Raw genomic sequence first — 13,354 nt, 5'->3', positions numbered from 1 at the left:
TCTCCACATGGTCACTTCTGAGAGATAAGTGTGTGTGAAAGCCGTCCTTCAAATAACTTGTTGGGAACACAAAGTTACTTTTCACTTGCAAACTCCACTCCATATATATATATGGGGAGGTACTAGCTCCAACTCGGTTTTACAGTGAAAACTTCAGGAACTTCAAACCGGCACTAAGAAACAGACTGAGAAAGCAGAGTAAAAGTTTCTTCTGCAACCCGTTCCATTTTTGCTAGATGAACGAACGTCTCTCCACATGCTCAGTTCTGAGAGATAAGTATGTGTGAAGCCGTCCTTCACATACCTTGTTGGGAACACAAAGTTTATTTTCTGTTGCAAACCCCTCTCCATACATATATATGGGGAGGTACTAGCTCCAACTCGGTTTTACAGTGAAAACTGCAGGAACCTCAAACCGGCACTCGGAAACAGACTGAGGAACCAGAGTAAAAATTTCTCATGCAACCCATTCGATTTGTGCTAGATGAACGAACGTCTCTCCACATGCTCAGTTCTGAGAAGTAAGTGTGTGTGAAAGCCGTCCTTCACATAACTTGTTGGGAACACAAAGTTTCTTTTCAGTTGGAAACACCACTCCATACATATATATGGGGAGGTACTAGCTCCAACTCGGTATTACAGTGAAAACTGCAGGAACTTCAAACCGGCACTAGGAAACAGACTGAGAAACCAGAGTAAAAGTTTCTCCTTCAACACGTTCCCTTTGTTCTAGATGAACTAACGTCTCTCCACATGCTCAGTTCTGAGTGAGTAGTGTGTGTGAAAGCCGTACTTCACATAGCTTGTTGGGAACACAAAGTTTCTTTTCAGTTTCAAACTCCACTCCATACATATATATGGGGAAGTACTAGCTCCAACTCGGTTTTACAGTGAAAATTGCAAGAACTTCAAAACGGCACTAGGAAACAGACTGAGAAACCAGAGAAATAGTTTCTCCTGCCACCCGTTCCCTTTGTGCTAGATGAACGAACGTCTCTCCACATGCTCAGTTTAGAGAGATAAGTGTGTGTGAAAGCCGTCCTTCACCTAGATTGTTGGGAACACAAAGTTTCTTTTCATTTGCAAACTCCACTCCATACATATATATATGGAGGTACTAGCTCCAAATTTGTTTTACAGTGAAAACTGCAGGAACATCAAACCGGCACTAGGAAACAGACTGAAAAACCAGAGTAAAAGTTTCTCCTGCAACCCGTTCCCTTTGTGCTAGATGAACGAACGTCTCTCCACATGCTCACTTCTGATAGATAAGTGTGTTTGAAAGCCGTCCTTCACCTAGCTTCTTGGGAACACAAAGTTACTTTTCACTTGCAAACTCCACTCCATACATATATATGGGGAGGTACTAGCTCCAACTCGATTTTACAGTGAAAACTGCAGGAAATTCAAACCGGCACTAGGAAACAGACTGAGAAGCCAGAGTAAAAGTTTCTCCTGCAAACCGTTCCCTTTGTGCTAGATGAACGAACGTCTCTCCACATGCTCAGTTATGAGAGATAAGTGTGTGTGAAAGCCGTCCTTCATCTAGCTTGCTGGGAACACAAAGTTTCTTTTCAGTTGCCAACTCCACTCCATACATATATATGGGGAGGTACTAGTTCCAAATCGGTTTTACAGTGAAAACTGCAGGAACTTCAAACCAGCACTAGGAAACAGACTGAGAAACCAGAGTAAAGGTTTCTCCTGCAAACCGTTCCATTTGTGCCAGATGAACGAACTTCTCTCCACATGCTCAGTTCTGAGAAATAAATGTGTGAAAGCCGTCCTTCACCTAGCTTGTTGGGAACACAAAGTTTCTTTTAACTTGCAAACTCCACTCAATACATATATATGGGGAGGTACAAGCTCCAACTCTGTTTTACAGTGAAAACTGCAGGAAATTCAAACCGGCACTAGGAAACAGACTGAGAAACCAGAGTAAAAGTTTCTACTGCAACCCGTTCCCTTTTGCTAGATGAACGAACGTCTCTCCACATGCTCAGTTCTGAGAGATAAGTGTGTGTGAAAGCCGTCCTTCACCTAGCTTGTTGGGAACCTAAAGTTTCTTTTCACTTGCAAACTCCACTCCATACATATATATGGGGAGGTACTAGCTCCAACTCGGTTTTACAGTGAAAACTGCAGGAATTTCAAACCGGCACTAGGAAACAGACTGAGAAACCAGAGTAAAAGTTTCTACTGCAACGCGTTCCCTTTTGCTAGATGAACGAACGTCTCTCCACATGCTCAGTTCTGAGAGATAAGTGTGTGTGAAAGCCTTCCTTCACATTGCTTGTGGGGAACACAAAGTTTCTTTTCAATTTCAAACCCCAATCCATACATATATATGGGGAGGTACTAGCTCCAACTCGGTTTTACAGTGAAAACTGCAGGAACATCAAACCGGCACTAGGAAACAGACTGAGAAACCAGATTAAAAGTTTTTCCTGCAACCCGTTAACTTTTTGCTAGATAACGAACGTCTCTCCACATGCTCAGTTCTGAGAGATAAGTGTGTGTGGAAGCCGTCCTTCAATTTTCTTCTTGGGAACACAAACTATCTTTCACTTGCAAACTCCGCTCCATACATATATATGGGGAGGTACTAGCTCCAACTCGGTTTTACAGTGAAAACTGGAGGAACTTCAAACCGGCACTAGGAAACAGACTGAGAAACCAGAGTAAAAGATTCTCCTGCAACCTGTTCCCTTTGTGCTAGATGAACGAACGTCTCTCCTCATGCTCAGTTATGAGAGATAAGTGTGTGTGAAAGCCGTCATTCAACTAGCTTGTTGGAACACAAAGTTTCTTTTCACTTGCAAACTACACTCCATACATATATATGGGGAGGTACTAGCTCCAAATCGGTTTTACAGTGAAAACTGCAGGAACTTCAAACCGGCACTAGGAAACAGACTGAGAAACCAGAGTAAAATTTTCTCCTGCAAACCGTTCCATTTGTGCTAGATGAACGAACCTCTTTCCACATGCTCAGTTCTGAGAAATAAGAGTGTGAAAGCCGTCCTTCAACAAGCTTGTTGGGAACACAAAGTTTCTTTTCAGTTGCAAACTCCATTTCTTACATATATATGGGGAGGTACTAGCTCCAACTCTGTTTTACAGTGAAAACTGCAGGAACTTCAAACCGGCACTAGGAAACAGACTGAGAAACCAGAGTAAAAGTTTCTCCAGCATTCCGTTCCCTTTGTGCTAGAAGAACGAACGTCTCTCCACATGCTCAGTTCTGAGAGGAAAGTGTGTGCGAAAGCCGTCCTTCACCTAGCTTGTTGGGAACACAAAGTTTCTTTTCACTTGCTAATTCCAGTCCATACATATATATGGGGAGGTACTAGCTCCAACTCGGTTTTACAGTGAAAACTGCCGGAACTTCAAACCGGCACTAGGAAACAGACTGAGAAACCAGATTAAAAGTTTCTACTGCAACCCGTTCCATTTGTGCTAGATGTACGAACGTCTCTCCACAAGCTCATTTCTGAGAGATGTGTGTGTGAATGCCGTTCTTCTCCTAGCTTTTTGGGAACACAAAATTTCTTTTCACTTGCAAACTCCACTCCATATATATAAATGGGGAGGTACTAGCTCCAACTCGGTTTTACTGTGAAAACTGCAGGAACTTCAAACCGGCACTAGGAAACAGACTGAGAAACCAAAGTAAAAGTTTCTCCTGCAACCCGTTCCCTTTGTGCTAGATGAACGAACGTCTCTCCACATGCTCAGTTCTGAGAGATAAATGTGCGTGAAAGCCTTCCTTCAACTAGCTTGCTGGGAACACAAAGTTTCTTTTCAGTTGCAAACTCCACTCCATACATATATATGGGGAGGTTCTAACACCAAATCGGTTTTACAGTGAAAAGTGCAGGAACCTCAAACCGGAACTAGGAAACAGACTGAGGAACCAGAGTAAAAATTTCTCATGCAACCCGTTCGCTTTGTGCTAGATGTATGAACGTCTCTCCACAAGCTCATTTCTGAGAGATGTGTGTGTGAATGCCGTCCTTCACCTAGCTTTTTGGGAACACAAAATTTCTTATCACTTGCAAACTCCACTCCATACATATATATGGGTTGGTACTAGCTCCAACTCTGTTTTACAGTGAAAACTGCAGGTACTTGAAAACGGCACTAGGAAAAAGACTGAGAAACCAGAGTAAAAGTTTCTCCTGCAACCCGTTCCCTTAGTGCTAGATGAACGAACGTCTCTCCACATGGTCACTTCTGAGAGATAAGTGTGTGTGAAAGCCGTCCTTCAAATAACTTGTTGGGAACACAAAGTTACTTTTCACTTGCAAACTCCACTCCATATATATATATGGGGAGGTACTAGCTCCAACTCGGTTTTACAGTGAAAACTTCAGGAACTTCAAACCGGCACTAAGAAACAGACTGAGAAAGCAGAGTAAAAGTTTCTTCTGCAACCCGTTCCATTTTTGCTAGATGAACGAACGTCTCTCCACATGCTCAGTTCTGAGAGATAAGTATGTGTGAAGCCGTCCTTCACATACCTTGTTGGGAACACAAAGTTTATTTTCTGTTGCAAACCCCTCTCCATACATATATATGGGGAGGTACTAGCTCCAACTCGGTTTTACAGTGAAAACTGCAGGAACCTCAAACCGGCACTCGGAAACAGACTGAGGAACCAGAGTAAAAATTTCTCATGCAACCCATTCGATTTGTGCTAGATGAACGAACGTCTCTCCACATGCTCAGTTCTGAGAAGTAAGTGTGTGTGAAAGCCGTCCTTCACATAACTTGTTGGGAACACAAAGTTTCTTTTCAGTTGGAAACACCACTCCATACATATATATGGGGAGGTACTAGCTCCAACTCGGTATTACAGTGAAAACTGCAGGAACTTCAAACCGGCACTAGGAAACAGACTGAGAAACCAGAGTAAAAGTTTCTCCTTCAACACGTTCCCTTTGTTCTAGATGAACTAACGTCTCTCCACATGCTCAGTTCTGAGTGAGTAGTGTGTGTGAAAGCCGTACTTCACATAGCTTGTTGGGAACACAAAGTTTCTTTTCAGTTTCAAACTCCACTCCATACATATATATGGGGAAGTACTAGCTCCAACTCGGTTTTACAGTGAAAATTGCAAGAACTTCAAAACGGCACTAGGAAACAGACTGAGAAACCAGAGAAATAGTTTCTCCTGCCACCCGTTCCCTTTGTGCTAGATGAACGAACGTCTCTCCACATGCTCAGTTTAGAGAGATAAGTGTGTGTGAAAGCCGTCCTTCACCTAGATTGTTGGGAACACAAAGTTTCTTTTCATTTGCAAACTCCACTCCATACATATATATATGGAGGTACTAGCTCCAAATTTGTTTTACAGTGAAAACTGCAGGAACATCAAACCGGCACTAGGAAACAGACTGAAAAACCAGAGTAAAAGTTTCTCCTGCAACCCGTTCCCTTTGTGCTAGATGAACGAACGTCTCTCCACATGCTCACTTCTGATAGATAAGTGTGTTTGAAAGCCGTCCTTCACCTAGCTTCTTGGGAACACAAAGTTACTTTTCACTTGCAAACTCCACTCCATACATATATATGGGGAGGTACTAGCTCCAACTCGATTTTACAGTGAAAACTGCAGGAAATTCAAACCGGCACTAGGAAACAGACTGAGAAGCCAGAGTAAAAGTTTCTCCTGCAAACCGTTCCCTTTGTGCTAGATGAACGAACGTCTCTCCACATGCTCAGTTATGAGAGATAAGTGTGTGTGAAAGCCGTCCTTCATCTAGCTTGCTGGGAACACAAAGTTTCTTTTCAGTTGCCAACTCCACTCCATACATATATATGGGGAGGTACTAGTTCCAAATCGGTTTTACAGTGAAAACTGCAGGAACTTCAAACCAGCACTAGGAAACAGACTGAGAAACCAGAGTAAAGGTTTCTCCTGCAAACCGTTCCATTTGTGCCAGATGAACGAACTTCTCTCCACATGCTCAGTTCTGAGAAATAAATGTGTGAAAGCCGTCCTTCACCTAGCTTGTTGGGAACACAAAGTTTCTTTTAACTTGCAAACTCCACTCAATACATATATATGGGGAGGTACAAGCTCCAACTCTGTTTTACAGTGAAAACTGCAGGAAATTCAAACCGGCACTAGGAAACAGACTGAGAAACCAGAGTAAAAGTTTCTACTGCAACCCGTTCCCTTTTGCTAGATGAACGAACGTCTCTCCACATGCTCAGTTCTGAGAGATAAGTGTGTGTGAAAGCCGTCCTTCACCTAGCTTGTTGGGAACCTAAAGTTTCTTTTCACTTGCAAACTCCACTCCATACATATATATGGGGAGGTACTAGCTCCAACTCGGTTTTACAGTGAAAACTGCAGGAATTTCAAACCGGCACTAGGAAACAGACTGAGAAACCAGAGTAAAAGTTTCTACTGCAACGCGTTCCCTTTTGCTAGATGAACGAACGTCTCTCCACATGCTCAGTTCTGAGAGATAAGTGTGTGTGAAAGCCTTCCTTCACATTGCTTGTGGGGAACACAAAGTTTCTTTTCAATTTCAAACCCCAATCCATACATATATATGGGGAGGTACTAGCTCCAACTCGGTTTTACAGTGAAAACTGCAGGAACATCAAACCGGCACTAGGAAACAGACTGAGAAACCAGATTAAAAGTTTTTCCTGCAACCCGTTAACTTTTTGCTAGATAACGAACGTCTCTCCACATGCTCAGTTCTGAGAGATAAGTGTGTGTGGAAGCCGTCCTTCAATTTTCTTCTTGGGAACACAAAGTATCTTTCACTTGCAAACTCCGCTCCATACATATATATGGGGAGGTACTAGCTCCAACTCGGTTTTACAGTGAAAACTGGAGGAACTTCAAACCGGCACTAGGAAACAGACTGAGAAACCAGAGTAAAAGATTCTCCTGCAACCTGTTCCCTTTGTGCTAGATGAACGAACGTCTCTCCTCATGCTCAGTTATGAGAGATAAGTGTGTGTGAAAGCCGTCATTCAACTAGCTTGTTGGAACACAAAGTTTCTTTTCACTTGCAAACTACACTCCATACATATATATGGGGAGGTACTAGCTCCAAATCGGTTTTACAGTGAAAACTGCAGGAACTTCAAACCGGCACTAGGAAACAGACTGAGAAACCAGAGTAAAATTTTCTCCTGCAAACCGTTCCATTTGTGCTAGATGAACGAACCTCTTTCCACATGCTCAGTTCTGAGAAATAAGAGTGTGAAAGCCGTCCTTTACCTAGCTTGTTGGGAACACAAAATTTCTTTTCACTTGCAAACTCCACTCCATTCATATATATGGGGAGGTACAAGCTCCAAATCGGTTTTACAGTGAAAAGTGCAGGAACTTCAAACCGGCAGTAGGAAACAGCCTGAGAAACCAGAGTAAAGTTTGCTCCTGCAACCCGTTCCCTTTGTGCTAGATGAACGAACGTCTCTCCACATGCACAGTTCTGAGGGATAAGTGTGTGTGAAAGCCGTCCTTCAACAAGCTTGTTGGGAACACAAAGTTTCTTTTCAGTTGCAAACTCCATTTCTTACATATATATGGGGAGGTACTAGCTCCAACTCTGTTTTACAGTGAAAACTGCAGGAACTTCAAACCGGCACTAGGAAACAGACTGAGAAACCAGAGTAAAAGTTTCTCCAGCATTCCGTTCCCTTTGTGCTAGAAGAACGAACGTCTCTCCACATGCTCAGTTCTGAGAGGAAAGTGTGTGCGAAAGCCGTCCTTCACCTAGCTTGTTGGGAACACAAAGTTTCTTTTCACTTGCTAATTCCAGTCCATACATATATATGGGGAGGTACTAGCTCTAACTCGGTTTTAAACTGAAAACTGCAGGAACTTCAAACCGGCACCAGGAAACAGACTGAGAAACCAGAGTAAAATTTCTCCTGCAACGCGTTCCATTTGTGCTAGATGAACGAACGTCTCTCACCATGCTGAGTTCTGAGAGATAAGTGTGTGTGAAAGCCGTCCTTCACCGAGCTTGTTGGGAACACAAAGATTCTTTTCAGTTGCAAACTCCACTCCATACATATATATGGGGAGGTACTAGCTCCAACTCGGTTTTACAGTGAAAACTGCCGGAACTTCAAACCGGCACTAGGAAACAGACTTAGAAACCAGAGTATAATTTTCTCCTGCAACCCGTTCCCTTTTTGCTAGATGAACGAACGTCTCTCCATATGCTCAGTTCTGAGAGATAATTGTGTGTGAAAGCCGTCCTTTACCTAGCTTGTTGGGAACAGAAAGTTTTTTTTCACTTGCAAACTCCACTCCATACATATATATGGGGAGGTACTAGCTCCAACTCGGTTTTACAGTGAAAATTGCAGGAACTTCAAACCGGCACTAGGAAACAGACTGAGAAAACAGAGTAAAAGTTTCTACTGCAACCCGTTCCATTTGTGCTAGATGAACGAACGTCTCTCACCATGCTAATTTCTGAGAGATAAGTGTGTGTGAAAGCCGTCCTTCAACTAGCTTGTTGGGAACACAAAGTTTCTTTTCAGTTGCAAACTCCAATTCATACATATATATGGGGAGGTACTAGCTCCAACTCGGTTTTACAGTGAAAACTGCAGGAACTTCAAACCGGCACTAGGAAACAGACTGAGAATCCAGAGTAAAAGTTTCCCAGCTTCCCGTTCCCTTTGTGCTAGATGAACGAACGTCTCTCCACGTGCTCATTTCTGAGAGAAAAGTGTGTGTGAAAGCCTTCCTTCACCTAGCTTGTTGGGAACACAAAGTTTCTTTTCAGTTGCAAACTCCACTTCATTCATATATATGGGGTGGTACTAGCTCCAACTCGGCTTTACAGAGAAAACTGCAGGAAATTCAAACCGGCACTAGGAAACAGACTGAGAAACCAGAGTAAAAGTTTCTCCAGCATCCCGTTCCCTTTGTGCTAGATGAACGAACGTCTCTCCACATGCTCAGTTCTGAGAGATACGTGTGTGTGAAAGCCGTCCTTCACCTAGCTTGTTGGGAACACAAAGTTTCTTTTCACTTGCTAATTCCACTCCATACATATATATGGGGAGGTACTAGCTCCAACTCGGTTTTACACAGAAAACTGCAGGAACTTCAAACCGGCACCAGGAAACAGACTGAGAAACCAGAGTAAAAGTTTCTCCTTCAACCAGTTCCATTTGTGCTAGATGAACGAACGTCTCTCACCATGCTCAGTTCTGAGAGATAAGTGTGTGTGAAAGCCGTACTTCACCTAGCTTGTTGGGAACACAAAGTTTCTTTTCAGTTGCAAACTCCAATCCATACATATATATGGGGAGGTACTAGCTCCAACTCGGTTTTACAGTGAAAACTGCCGGAACTTCAAACCGGCACTAGGAAACAGACTGAGAATACAGAGTATAATTTTCTCCTGCAACCCGTTCCCTTTTTGCTAGATGAACGAAAGTCTCTCCACATGCTCAGTTCTGAGAGATAAGTGTGTGTGAAAGCCGTCCTTTACCTAGCTTGTTGGGAACAGAAAGTTTCTTTTCTCTTGCAAACTCCACACCATACATATATAAGGGGAGGTACTAGCTCCAACTCGGTTTTACAGTGAAAATTGCAGGAACTTCAAACCGGCACTAGGAAACAGACTGAGAAACCAGAGAAAAAGTTTCTCCTGCAAACCGTTCCTTTTGAGCTAGATGAACGAACGTCTCTCCACATGCTCAGTCCTGAGAGATAAGTGTGTGTGAAAGCCGTCCTTAAGCTAGCTTGTTGGGAACACAAAGTTTCTTTTCACTTGCAAACACCACTCCATACATATATATGGGGAGGTACAAGCTCCAACAAGGTTTTACAGTGAAAACTGCAGGAACATCAAACCGGCACTAGGAAACTGACTGAGAAACCAGAGTAATAGTTTCTCCTGCAACCAGTTCAATTTGTGCTAGATGAACGAACGTCTCTCCACATGCTCAGTTCTGAGAGATAAGTGTGTGTGAAAGCCGTCCTTCAGCTAGCTTGTTGGGAACACAAAGTTCCTTTTGAGTTGCAAACTCAACTCCATACATATTTATGGGGAGGTACTAGCTCCAAATCGGTTTTACAGTGAAAACTGCAGGAACATCAAACCTGCACTAAGAAACAGACTGAGAAACCAGAGTAAAAGTTTCTCCTGCAACCCAATCCCTTTGTGCTACATGAACGAACGTCTCTCCACATGCTCAGTTCTGAGAGATAAGTGTGTGTGAAAGTCGTCTTCACCTAGCTTGTTGGGAACACAAAGTTTCTTTTCACTTGCAAACCCCACTCCATACATATATATGGGGAGGTACTAGCTCCAACTCTGTTTTACAGTGAAAACTGCAGGAACTTCAAACCGGCACTAGGAAACAGACTGAGAAACCAGAGTAAAAGTTTCTCCTGCATTCTATTCCCTTTGTGCTAGATGAACGAACGTCTCTCCACATGCTCAGTTTGAGAGATAAGTGTGTGTGAAAGCCGTCTTCACCTAGCTTGTTGGGAACACAAAATTTCTTTTCACTTGCAAACTCCACTCCATACATATAAATGGGGAGGTACAAGCTCCAACTCGGTTTTACAGTGAAAACTGCAAGAACTTCAAACCGGCACTAGGAAACAGACTGAGAAACCAGAGTAAAAGTTTCTCCTGCACACCGTACATTTGTGCTAGATGAACGAACGTCTCTCCACATGCTCAGTTCTGAGAGATAAGTGTGTGTGTAAGCCGTCCTTCAGCTAGCTTGTTGGGAACACAAAGTTTCTTTTCACTTGCAAACTCCACTCCATACATATATATGGGGAGGTACAAGCTCCAACTCGTTTTTACAGTGAAAACTGCAGGAACTTCAAACCGGCACTAGGAAACAGACTGAGAAACCAGAGTAAAAGTTTCCCCTGCAACCCGTTCCATTTGTGCTAGATGAACGAACGTCTCCACACATGCTCAGTTCTGAGAGACAAGTGTGTGTGAAAGCCGTCCTTCACCTAGCTTGTGGCAAACACAAATATTCTTTTCACTTGCAAACACCACTCCATACATATATATGGGGAGGTACTAGCTCCAACTCTGTTTTACAGTGAAAACTGCAGGAACTTCAAACCGGCACTAGGAAACAGACTGAGAATCCAGAGTAAAAGTTTCCCAGCTTCCCGTTCCCTTTGTGCTAGATGAACGAACGTCTCTCCACGTGCTCAGTTCTGAGAGAAAAGTGTGTGTGAAAGCCTTCCTTCACCTAGCTTGTTGGGAACACAAAGTTTCTTTTCAGTTGCAAACTCCACTTCATTCATATATATGGGGTGGTACTAGCTCCAACTCGGTTTTACAGAGAAAACTGCAGGAAATTCAAACCGGCACTAGGAAACAGACTGAGAAACCAGAGTAAAAGTTTCTCCAGCATTCCGTTCCCTTTGTGCTAGATGAACGAACGTCTCTCCACATGCTCAGTTCTGAGAGATACGTGTGTGTGAAAGCCGTGCTTCACCTAGCTTGTTGGGAACACAAAGTTTCTTTTCACTTGCTAATTCCACTCCATACATATATATGGGGAGGTACTAGCTCCAACTCGGTTTTACACTGAAAACTGCAGGAACTTCAAACCGGCACCAGGAAACAGACTGAGAAACCAGAGTAAAAGTTTCTCCTGCAACCAGTTCCATTTGTGCTAGATGAACGAACGTCTCTCACCATGCTCAGTTCAGAGAGATAAGTGTGTGTGAAAGCCGTACTTCACCTAGCTTGTTGGGAACACAAAGTTTCTTTTCAGTTGCAAACTCCACTCCATACATATATATGGGGAGGTACTAGCTCCAACTCGGTTTTACAGTAAAACTGCCGGAACTTCAAACCGGCACTAGGAAACAGACTGAGAATCCGGAGTATAGTTTTTTCCTGCAACCCGTTCCCTTTTTGCTAGATGAACGAACGTCTCTCCACATGCTCAGTTCTGAGAGATAAGTGTGTGTGAAACCGTCCTTTACCTAGCTTGTTGGGAACAGAAAGTTTCTTTTCACTTGCAAACTCCACACCATACATATATATGGGGAGGTACTAGCTCCAACTCGGTTTTACAGTGAAAATTGCAGGAACTTCAAACCGGCACTAGGAAACAGACTGAGAAACCAGAGTAAAAGTTTCTCCTGCAACCCGTTCCCTTTGTGCTACATGAACGAAAGTCTCTCCACATGCTCAGTTCTGAGAGATAAGTGTGTGTGAAAGTCGTCCTTCACCTAGCTTGTTGGGAACACAAAGTTTCTTTTCACTTGCAAACCCCACTCCATACATATATATGGGGAGGTACTAGCTCCAACTCTGTTTTACAGTGAAAACTGAAGGAACTTCAAACCGGCACTAGGAAACAGACTGAGAAACCAGAGTAAAAGTTTCCCCTGCAACCCGTTCCATTTGTGCTAGATGAACGAACGTCTCCTCACATGCTCAGTTCTGAGAGACAAGTGTGTGTGAAAGCCGTCCTTCACCTAGCTTGTTGGAAACACAAATATTCTTTTCACTTGCAAACACCACTCCATACATATATATGGGGAGGTACTAGCTCCAACTCTGTTTTACAGTGAAAACTGCAGGAACATCAAACCGGCACTAGGAAACAGACTGAGAAACCAGAGTAAAAGTTTCCCCTGCAACCCGTTCCCTTTGTGCTAGATGAACGAACGTCTCTCCACATGCTCAGTTCTGAGAGATAAGTGTGTGTGAAAGCCGTCCTTCACCTAGCTTGTTGCAAACACAAAGATTCTTTTCACTTGCAAACACCACTCCATACATATATATGGGGAGGTACTAGCTCCAACTCTGTTTTACAGTGAAAACTGCAGGAACTTCAAACCGGCACTAGGAAACAGACTGAGAAACCAGAGAAAAAGTTTCTCCTGCAAACCGTTCCTTTTGTGCTAGATGAACGAACGTCTCTCCACATGCTCAGTTCTGAGAGATAAGTGTGTGTGAAAGCCGTACTTCACCTAGCTTGTTGGGAACACAAAGTTTCTTTTCACTTGCAAACTCGACTCCATACATATATATGGGGAGGTACTAGCTCCAACTAGGTTTTACAGTGAAAACTGCAGGAACTTCAAACCGGCACTAGGAAACAGACTGAGAAACCAGAGTAAAAGTTTCTCCTGCATCCTATTCCCTTTGTGCTAGATGAACGTACGTCTCTCCACATGCTCAGTTCTGAGAGATAAGTGTGTGTGAAAGCCGTCCTTCACCTAGCTTGATGGGAACACAAAATTTCTTTTCACTTGCAAACTCCACTCCATAAATATATATGGGGAGGTACAATCTCAAACTCGGTTTTACGGTGAAAATTGCAGGAACTTCAAACCGGAACTAGGGAACAGACTGAG

This window comes from Camelus dromedarius, chromosome 35 (assembly GCF_036321535.1).
Source record: "Camelus dromedarius isolate mCamDro1 chromosome 35, mCamDro1.pat, whole genome shotgun sequence".
Classification (NCBI taxonomy): Eukaryota; Metazoa; Chordata; class Mammalia; order Artiodactyla; family Camelidae; genus Camelus; species Camelus dromedarius.
This window is presented reverse-complemented; position numbering follows the sequence as displayed.